Here is an 11,246-nt window from a genome sequence, read left to right on the forward strand (position 1 = left end):
GGTTGACTGCAAAACCTTTGTATGTGTGTGTGCGCGCGTGTGTTATCGGGCTGAAGGTTAGCGCCTCTCTCGGGCCGTGTAGACAGCAGCAATGGTGCAGGGGTAACACAAACTGACCGTCCATACTACTGCCCCCTCCCGTTAACTGCTGCAAAGGTGAAATTGGACGTCACGCAGGCGCCCCCCCCCCACTTTCCCCACGGTCCACCTCCCACAAGCGAGCGACAGGGTTGACACGGTAACCGGGCCTGGCTTTGGACACACACATATCATGACGATAGCCGGCCGTAACTGTGGGGGGAGAGAGAGAGAGGGAATGTGTGCACGACTCCTGTTTGCGTGACACAAAAATCCCGTCCTGTCGGTCTCTCTGACGCTGATGACAAACCGCGTTGCCGCTGCAAAGTTATCCATTGAGCTGACTTAAGCTCCGTCAAACGCAGTTTTTAAGTGTGTGCGTGCGTGCGGCTTTGCCCTAACCTTGAGCGCTGGAGGCAGAGTCGCTGCAACGCTTTGGTCTTGTGAGCAGATCCCGCCGTCGCTGCACCCATCGATCAGATTAGAGAGCGGGGTGAGTCAGAGGGGTGAGGGGAGGGATGGAGTTTGCCCCCCTCCCCTTGGCCTGAGCTCGCTCGCTGCATCTTCTTTGGACAAGGGGAGGTAGGAAGAGATTCGTTTCCCAAATTTTTTTTTCCCTTTTCTATCTATTGGTGCTTTTTTTTTTTGTCTCGACGTCATCTTAGCCACGCCATCCGGCTGGAGACGTGAGTGAGAGGGGAGGAGAAAAGTAACTTGAGCGGGAGCGAACCAAGTTGCTGTTTTTTTGTATTTATGACACTTTGAACTTTGTACAGTCTCTGCTGCCACGGCCTTCCAGCAAAGCTTTAGTTCTCGTGCGCGCGTGCATGTTCATTTTTTTAATCTTTACCCACATACACAAAGATTAGACTTGCTTTTTTTTTTCCTAATCATTAGCCTGCAGGTTATCAGTGTACTACGCAACCTTTTTAACATCGAGTTTCGGGGGTGGGTGGGTAAACAGATGAGGCTATTTTCAGAGAAATGCGTCTTGTCATTCCTTCTAAAGAGTTCTTTTCCCCCGCTGCGCGTGCTTTGGCTGCCTGGTCTGCAGCATGTCGGATCAGCGGTTAACCGGATGTTTCTTGTTTCCCCCTCCCCCCCCCCCCTCCCACCATCCCCCTCTCCCAAATGGAACCGATAGCTTAAAGCTTTGCCCCAGTAGCCTATTACCATCTCGAGGCAACACGATGGCACAGTGGGGTTAGCACCGCCGCCTCACAGGGACCTGGGTTCGATTCCCGGCTTGGGTCACTCTCTGTGCGGAGTCTAATGACGTATAGAAGGGAGGGCCAGCTGGGCCGTGTCTGCGTGGGTTTCCTCCGGGTGCTCCGGTTTCCTCCCACAGTCCGAAAGACCGTGCTGGTTAGGGTGCTAAATTCTCCCTCAGTGTAACCCAAACAGGCGCCGGAGTGTGGGCGACTAGGGGAATTTCACAGTAACTTCATTGCGGTGTTAATGTAAGCCTAACTTGTGACACTGATAAATATCCTTTTTTTAAAAAAAAGGATGGATTACCAGTCCAGGTTCTGGTGAGCTCAGGGATCGCTGGTGATGGGGCAATTGACCTTTCAAATGTTAAACCAGGAATGTGTCCCCCGTCTTCCATCCCCCCCCCATCCTCCCCTGCATGCCACCAAGTGCTGCCAAAGTTTGCAATAGCAGAGGGCAAGGGGGGTGACACACACATACTTTAGACAAGCAGTAACTGGCACCATGCCAGGCTGGACTGTGACCCTTTACCCTCTGAAGCTGCCTTAGCCAGTGTCACCACGCAGCGCGTGTAAAGAATGCCCACTTGAAGTGTTCCCTTGCACCCTAGGACTCGGAGTAATACCTTTTTGTATCCTTCCTTGGAGAGGTGTGGTTTCCATTGCGAGATGAATATTTAATAGGGGAAAAAAGTTTGATTATTGCCCTGGGATTGCACATTTTTTTAAAGCGTTATTTGAATTCTGCCTCGGTTGCGTACAGATACTCTATATCTTTTTTTTAGAATTATTGAGTGGCGTAAGGAAGGCGAGGCAAGAGAAAAGGTTGTGATACCCTTTCATCTCCAACCCCTCCTGCGTGCAGGTGAAAGAGGGCGCATGAGGCCTGGGTGTCACGCCACGAGGCTGGGCAGCAAAGCTGGCGCTGACAGTCACTGAGGGGGGGGACGAGTTAAATGCAGACGCGGAGGCCGGTGGAGTTCAAGTGGCGACATTTCCGGCAAACTCTCCCCTATTTTCAGCTGCCGTGTGCCAGGTCATTCTTGCTCACCACCTGTTAACACGTGGGTTACTGAGAGCCAAGATCGGCTAGTCCCGGAAAGTCTCATGGGCCCCCAGTGGTCGTCTCTTTCCCCCCCTCCCCCTCCCCTCCCGACCCTCAGCCAGTCTCCTGATAATTCTGAACTGAGCTGTGTTGTAAGTGGTTAGCGCTGCTGCCTCACAGCGCCAGGGACTCGGGTACGATTCCTGGCTTGCGTCACTGTCTGTGCAGAGTCTGCACATTCTTCCCCCCTGTCTGCGTGGGTTTCCTCCGGGTGCTGCAGTTTCCACCGACAGTCCGAAAGACATGCTGGTTAGGTGCTAATTTCCCTTACAGTGTACCCGATGAATTGTGGCGGGATTGCTAAGGGATTTTTTCACAGTAACTTCATTGCGGTGTTAATGTAAGCCTACTTGTGACACTAATAAATAAGCAGAAACCCGGAAGCCAAAAGATGCACTCAGTCCGAGCAAGTTTCCAGAACTGGCTTGAAGCTGGCCACGTCTTCCTTAGCCCTAGAACACTGCGAGAGGGTGGTGCCTGAAGTATCCCATCTTGGGATAGGAGTCATTGGATCTCCTACGTCATATTTTCCCTGCATTGGAGAATAACGCTTTGCGTGTATACATTTTGTTTTTAAATGGTGGGCCGCAGTGGGTGGGCTGCCCTATAAAAACATCGTCCTCCGCAACCGATGGCTCGCTGGGTTTAGTGTGAGCACATATTCCTCTTTTTTTAAAAAAAAAAGGCTACTGCTTTCTTTCTCTGTCTCCTTTTATTCCCCTCCCCTCCCCACCCCACATCTCAAGCCCGTGCAGTCCAGTAGTTTTGTGTTTGGGGCGTGAGGGCGATCAGACTGAGCAAACTGTTCTTGCTAATATACTCAGTCTTTAAACCTGTTTTCTTTTATTCTCCGTGACGTAGCGATGTATGTTTCACATTTTTCCACACGCACCAGTCACAGATCAGGTGTTACGTAATCATACTTGCGTGCGATGCATTTTGAAGGGAAAAAATATTTTTTTTTTAAAAAGAGCCAATCTTTTGCATTGTACAGAGAATCACCTGGAGAAACAGTAAAAACCTGGTCCCTGGCCTTTCTTTTTAAAAGATAACAAGTTTTTACAGGTAGTTTTGCCTTGAATTGAGTGTGGAATCTGTCTCGTAGCAGTTAGCCTCTAATCGACCCCAAAATCTGCCTTGGAGCAGTGTGACCCTGAGATCCGCCTCGCAGCAATTAGTCTCTAATTGCCCCCCCCGAAATCTGCCTTCGAGCAGCCAGCCTCGAATTGCCCCTGAGATCTGCCTCGCAGCAATTAGTCTCTAATTGCCCCCCCCGAAATCTGCCTTCGAGCAGCCAGCCTCGAATTGCCCCTGAGATCTGCCTCGCAGCAATTAGTCTCTAATTGCCCCCCCAAAATCTGCCTTCGAGCAGCCAGCCTCGAATTGCCTCTGAGATCTGCCTCCGCAACAATTAGTCTCTAATTGCCCCCCCCGAAATCTGCCTTCGAGCAGCCAGCCTTGAATTGCCCCTAAAATCTGCTTCGCAGCAATTAGCCTCCAATTGACCCTGGAAACTCCCTCGGAACGATTAGCCTCTAATTGACCCTGGAACTTCCAAAGCTTTGATTTAACCGTTGAAAAGTATAAATATCGCGCTTTATTTTGAAAGGGACTTGTACTAAGTTACATACAGCCGCTGTACAGCACCTGAATAACGCTTTGTATGTGGTAAAAATTTCTTAACCTCAGATTGTGGTCTGGCTGCCGTGAGCACCGTCGCGGGAGCGGAGCCAGTTGCGCAGAAAAATGAATAATTGTTTCAAAAACGGCAGAGGAAAGACAAATGTCTGCTCCCTCCGCTCAAAGTGGCGCCGGGAGTCCTATGGTTTTGCAAGTTGACACTTCGCCGCGGCTGTTTTCCTCTCCGGAGCCTGGTGAGCGGCGGCGTTGCCACGGCGTGCCTGGTTGGGACGGCGCAGAGACGCCGCCACGGGCACTTTCGGTGGGTGGGGGAGGAAGCTCACGTCGCGAGCGCCCTTGGTGCGGCAGAACCCCGAAGGCCAGTCTCCGCGCGCGGCCCTGCTGTTTGCGTTCCCCTCGCTTTGTAATGCTGACTGGCAGTGTGTGTGTGTCTTTTTTTAAACCTCTGGGGTGAGGGGGGGGGAAGGGGAAGGGAGGTGGGGGGGGGGGACCCTTTGGCAATGCAGGAACAAAACAATAAAAAGGGGGGACTGTCTGGTATATAATAAATGTGTGTACAATGGAGTTTGTGTCTGTAATTGGGCATGGCGCTGCCTAGAGGTAGTGAAATGTTAAGGTAGTTCCAAAACAGAGATTTTAAATGGAAAAAAATATTCAGTAAATAAAAGATTTGCTGTAAGCTGCCCTTTTTTTCCGTGTGTCGTTTTGTTAGAAGTGCGGCGAAGTCCCTGCGATGAACACTTACCAGTCGGCTCCTCAACGCCACAGGAATGGTACAATTGATCAAGTCGTGTAACTGTTGGCTTGCTGTGTTCCGGCTCGCAGTGTGGGGATCTGCTCGGTTTCTTAGTCCAGAAGGAACCCCCTTCCCTTCCTTTTTAAATAGGTTAACATTCGGGTCACTCGGTGGTTAGCACTGCTGCATCACAGCACCAGGGGACCTGGGTTCGATTCCCGGCTCGGGTCACTGTCTATGTGGAGTTTGCATGTTCTCCCCGTGTCTGCGTGGGTTTCCTCCGGGTGCTCCTGTTTCCCCCCCTCAGTCCGAAAGACATGCTGGTTAGGTGCATTGGCCGTGTTAAATTCTCCCTCCGTGTTACCCGAACAGGCGCCGGAGCGTGGCGACTAGAGGATTTTCACAGTAACTTCACTGCAGTGTTAATGTAAGCCTACTTGTAAACCTTTTTAAAAAAGACTTTTAATCCTGGCCTCCCCGTCCCTCACTCTCTTTAAAGTGCAGTAAAATTCATCAGAGTCCCAGACAACCACATGCTGCTCTCCCCAATGAGGGGGAGGGAGGGCTGACTGGTGGTATTTTAACCAAAGGCAAGGGGCAAGGTTGAGAACATGAGCCTTAATGAATAACCTCACCCGGCATGGTAATTGAACCCATGCTGTTGGCACCGCTCTGCATCACAAGCCAACCACCGGAGCTAGCCAACTATCCTGCCCCCTCAAAGTGCAGGGCCACAAACACCTTCCACCTTTATAATTATAGATCTGTCAGCTCTCTATAAAAGGAACTTCAGTGAAATGTTCAGTGAAATTATATGCGACTTTCCCATATAATGAATGTGGATGCAGAACCTCTTGTCCTTCGCCGAAAGGTAAACCCTAACACTTTATCACATCACACCTCCCCTGCTCTTCCCACGATGGAATTAGGGTTCCTTTTGGGATCACTGGCGTTGTCCTAGGTACAACCCTCCGTCGCATTTTGGAAGAACTAATGTAGGGGGGAGTTATACAATAAATGGCAGAGCCATCAAGAGTATAGAAACACAGAGGGACCTAGGTGTGCAAGTCCACAAATCCTTGAAGGTGGTGAAGAAGGCATATGGTATGCTTGCCTTTATAGGACGGGGTATAGAGTATAAAAGCTGGAGTCTGATGATGCAGCTGTATAGAACGCTGGTTAGGCCACATTTGGAGTACTGCGTCCAGTTCTGGTCGCCGCACTACCAGAAGGACGTGGAGGCTTTAGAGAGAGTGCAGAGAAGGTTTACCAGGATGTTGCCTGGTATGGAGGGTCTTAGCTATGAGGAGAGATTGGGTAAACTGGGCTTGTTCTCCCTGGAAAGACGGAGAATGAGGGGAGACCTAATAGAGGTGTACAAGATTATGAAGGGTATAGATAGGGTGAACAGTGGGAAGCTTTTTCCCAGGTCGGAGGTGACGATCACGAGGGGTCACGGGCTCAAGGTGAGAGGGGCAAGGTATAACTCAGATATCAGAGGGACGTTTTTTACACAGAGGGTGGTGGGGGCCTGGAATGCGCTGCCAAATAGGGTGGTGGAGGCAGACATGCTGACATCGTTTAAGACTTACCTGGATAGTCACATGAGCATTCTGGGAATGGAGGGATACAAACGAATGGTCTAGTTGGACCAAGGAGCGGCACAGGCTTGGAGGGCCGAAGGGCCTGTTTCCTGTGCTGTACTGTTCTTTGCTCCCAGCAACTGAATGGGTATTTCTCCCACTCAAGGTAGTTATTCTCCTCCCTCCCTTCTGATCAATGACTGACCCATCGGTGTTGGAAGATTGCCAGCACAAAGTTTAGTGTGCATTGTTTCAGCTGTTGGGGCCCCATGAGTAAGTGGGAGAGCCCCCAGCACTTGTTTCTGTAGACACCTGGAAGATCTCCATGGACCGCAGTTTCAGAACCAAGCCCCACCCTTTTACCTCCCACCATTGACTCCGTCTACACTTCCCGCTGCCTTGGAAGTATCAATGAAACAAAGGAGCTAGTCATTGACTTCAGGAAGCGTACTGGAGGACATACCCATGTCTACATCAACGGGTCAAACTGGAAATGGTCTAGAGTTCCAAGTTTCGAGGTGTCCAGATCACCAAGAACCTCCGGCTAAGGGACGATCCTTTAAAGCACAGATCAGGAGGGATTTCTTCAGCCAGAGAGTTGTGAATCTGTGGAACTCTTTGCCGCAAAAGGCTGTGGAGGCCAGTTCATTGAGTGTCTTTAAGACAGAGATAGATAGGTTCTTGATTAATAAGGGGATCAGGGGTTATGGGGAAAAGGCAGGAGAATGGGGATGAGAAAAATATCAGCCATGATTGAATGGCAGAGCAGACTTGATGGGTCGAGTGGCCTAATTCTACTCATGTCTTATGGTCCTATGGTCCAACCTGTCCTGGTCCCCCCCACTCCGATACTATAGTTCAGAAAGCCCACCAACACCTCTACTTTCTCAGGAGGCTAAGGAGATTTGGCATGTCCGCTACGACTCTCACCAACTTTTATAGATGCACCATAGAAAGCATCCTTTCCGGATGTATCACAGCTTGGTATGGGGCTCCTGCTCTGCCCAAGGCGGCAAGAAACTACAAAAGGTCGTGAATGTAGCCCAATCCATCACGCAAACCAGCCTCCCATCCATTGACTCTGTCTACACTTCCCACTGCCTCGGGGAAAAGCAGCCGGCATAATCAAGGACCCCCACACACCCCAGACATTCTCTCTTCCACCTTTTTCCATTGGGGAAAAAAGATACAAAAGTCTGAGGTCACGTACCAACCAACTCAAGAACAGCTTCTTCCACTTTCGAATGGACCTACCTCGCACTAAGTTGATCTTTCTCTACACCCTAGCTTCTTCCACTTTCGAATGGACCTACCTCGCACTAAGTTGATCTTTCTCTACACCCTAGCTATGATTGTAACACTGCACTCTGCACCCTCTCCTTTCTTTCTCTATGAATGGTATGCTTTGTCTATATAGCGCGCAAGAAACAATACTTTTCGCTGTGTCCCAATACATGCGACAATAAATCAAAACTTAAAACACAATCCTGTCATTTTGCTCGTAGCTGTAGATTATGACTATGCAAGCGATATAAATCACAGTGTGCAATTCTAAATGGAGTGAAGGGGCAGAGGGACCTGGATGTGTATGTATATCATTCAATGAAGGTGGCAGTACAGGTTCAGAGTATAGTTAATAAAGTACAAGGCACCCAAGACTTATCAAAAAGAGAAAATGCTGGAAAATCTCAGCAGGTCTGACAGCATTTGTGGAGAGAGAGTATAGAGCCAACGTTTCGAGTCTGGATGACCCTTCGTCAGAGCAGCTCTATTCTCTCTCCACAGGTGCTGTCAGACCTGCTGGGATTTTCCAGCATTTTCTGTTTTTGTTTCAGATTCCAACATCCACAGTATTTTGCTTTTATCCTGGACTCGTCATCAGGGACAGAAGATTGGGCCGAATGGCCTCCTGCACTGTAGGTAATCTGTAGGAGCAGAAGAATGCCATTGGGTCCATCGAGTCTGCACCGATCCCCCCCCCTCCCCCCGCCTCCAACAGAGCATCTTACACAGTCCCATCACCTGCCCTATCCCTGTAAGCCCACACATCGATCCCACTAATCCACCGAACCTCCACAACCATGGACACTAAAGGGCAATTTAGCATAACCAATCCACCTAACCTACACATCTTTGGACACTCGAGGACAATTTAGCATAACCAATCCAACTAACCTGCACATCTTTGGACACTAAGGGGCAATTTAGCATAGCCAATCCACCTAACCTACACATCTTTGGACACTAAGGGGCAAGTTAGCATGGCCAATCCACCTAACCTGCACATCTTTGGACACTAAGGGGCAAGTTAGCATGGCCAATCCACCTAATCTGCACATCTTTGGACACTAAGGGGCAAGTTAGCATGGCCAATCCAACTAACCTGCACATCTTTGGACACTGAGGGGCAATTTAGCGTGGCCAATTCACCTAACCTGCACATCTTTGGACACTGAGGGGCAATTTAGCACGGCCAATCCACCTAACCTGCACATCTTTGGACACTGAGGGGCAATTTAGCACGGCCAATCCACCGAACCTGCACATCTTTGGATACTAAGGGGCAATTTAGCACAGCCAATCCACCTAACCTGGATATCTTTGGACACTAAGGGACAATTTAGCATAGCCAATCCACCAAACCTGCAGATCTTTGGACACTAAGGGGCAATAAGAGGGATATGGGCCAAATGCAGGCAATTGGGACTAGCTTCGGGGTCTAAAAAAAAGGGCGGCATAGACAAGTTGGGCCGAAAGGCCTGTTTCCATGCTGTAAACCTCTGTGACTCTATAATTTAGCATTGGTCAATCCACCTACATCTTTGGACCTTAAACGGCAATTTAGCATATCAAGTCCCCCTAACTGACACTCATATGGGTTTCTTGGTCCTTCAATGGGCTGGCATAGCCACAAAGAGTCAAATGGCCTCTTGAACAAAGAACAAAAGAACAATACAGCACAGGAACAGGCCCTTCGGCCCTCCCAGCCTGCACTGATGATGTGTTCCTAACTAGACCATCCGTTTGTATCCCTCTATTCCCAGTCTGTTCATGTGGCTATCTAGATAAGTCTTAAATGATCCTAGCGTGTCCGCCTCAATCACCTTGCCCGGCAGCGCATTCCAGGCCCCCACCACCCTCTGTGTAAAAAACATCCCCCGCATATCTGTATTGAACCTTGCCCCCCTTTCCTTGAACTTGTGACCCCTTGTGTTTGTCATTTCTGACCTGGGAAAAACTTTCCAACTGTTCACCCTATCTATTCCCTTCATAATTTTATAAACTTCTATTAGGTCGCCCCCTCAACCGCCGTCTTTCCAGGGAGAACAACCCTAGTTTACTCAATCTCACCTCATAGCTAAGACCCTCCATACCAGGCAACATCCTGGTAAACCTTCTCTGCACTCTCTCCAAAGCCTCCACGTCCTTCTGGTAGTGTGGTGACCAGAACTGGATGCAGTATTCCAGATGTGGCCGAACCAACGTTCTATATAACTGCAACATCATCTGCCAACTTTTATACTCTATGCCCCGTCCAATAAAGGCAAACATGCCATATGTCTTCTAGACGACCTTTTCCACCTGTGCTGCCACCTTTAAGGATCTGTGGACTTGCACACCCAGGTCCCTCTGTGTGTCTATACTCCTGATGGTTCTGCCATTTATTGTATAGCTCCCCCCTGCATTAGATCTACCAAAATGCATCACTTCGCATTCATCTGGATTAAATTCCATAATCTCTTGCTATGTTAAAGAACAAAGAACAGTACAGCACAGGAAACAGGCCCTTCGGCCCTCCAAGCCTGTGCCGCTCCTTGGTCCAACTAGACCAATCGTTTGTATCCCTCCATTCCCAGGCTGCTCATGTGACTATCCAGGTAAGTCTTAAACGATGTCAGCGTGCCTGCCTCCACCACCCTACTTGGCAGCGCATTCCAGGCCCCCACCACCCTCTGTGTAAAAAACGTCCCTCTGATATCTGAGTTATACTTCGCCCCTCTCACCTTGAGCCCGTGACCCCTCGTGATCGTCACCTCCGACCTGGGAAAAATCTTCCCACTGTTCACCCTATCTATACCCTTCATAATCTTGTACACCTCTATTAGATCTCCCCTCATTCTCCGTCTTTCCAAGGAGAACAACCCCAGTCTACCCAATCTCTCCTCATAGCTAAGACCCTCCATACCAGGCAACATCCTGGTAAACCTTCTCTGCATTCTCTCTAAAGCCTCCACGTCCTTCTGGTAGTGCGGCGACCAGAACTGGACGCAGTACTCCAAATGTGGCCTAACCAGCGTTCTATACAGCTGCATCATCAGACTCCAGCTTTTATACTCTATACCCCGTCCTATAAAGGCAAGCATGCCATATGCCTTCTTCACCACCTTCTCCACCTGTGCTGCCACCTTCAAGGATTTGTGGACTTGCACAGCTAGGTCCCTCTGTGTTTCTATACTCCTGATGACTCTGCCATTTATTGTATAACAACCAATGTTGTAGCCATTCTGTGAATAATGGAGTGCTGAAAGCAAGTTGAAATATCACTTAAGGTGCTTGAAATAGTATGATTTATAACTCAATCGAATTTAAATACTCTTAAGAGAGCAGACTTTGTGCTGTTGAGGTTGGGGGAGAAACAAGCCATGAAGTTATCCAGCCAGTGTACTGAACAAAAGACTACAACTCTCAGAAAGGACTACAACTCCCAGAGTCCTCGGCAATGGTGACGTCATCACACCCAGAGCGCAATGACGCAGTGAGGACTGCCCTTGCGAGGTGAGGGTGACGTCACGCGACGGAGGAGACGCGCCCACCTCGACGGTGGTGACGTCGACACGTCGGAAGCGAGGGAGACGTAAGCGCGTCGCGTACCATCATGACGCCATTTGCAA

The sequence above is a fragment of the Mustelus asterias genome, unplaced genomic scaffold (assembly GCF_964213995.1).
Source record: "Mustelus asterias unplaced genomic scaffold, sMusAst1.hap1.1 HAP1_SCAFFOLD_1531, whole genome shotgun sequence".
NCBI lineage: Eukaryota > Metazoa > Chordata > Chondrichthyes > Carcharhiniformes > Triakidae > Mustelus > Mustelus asterias.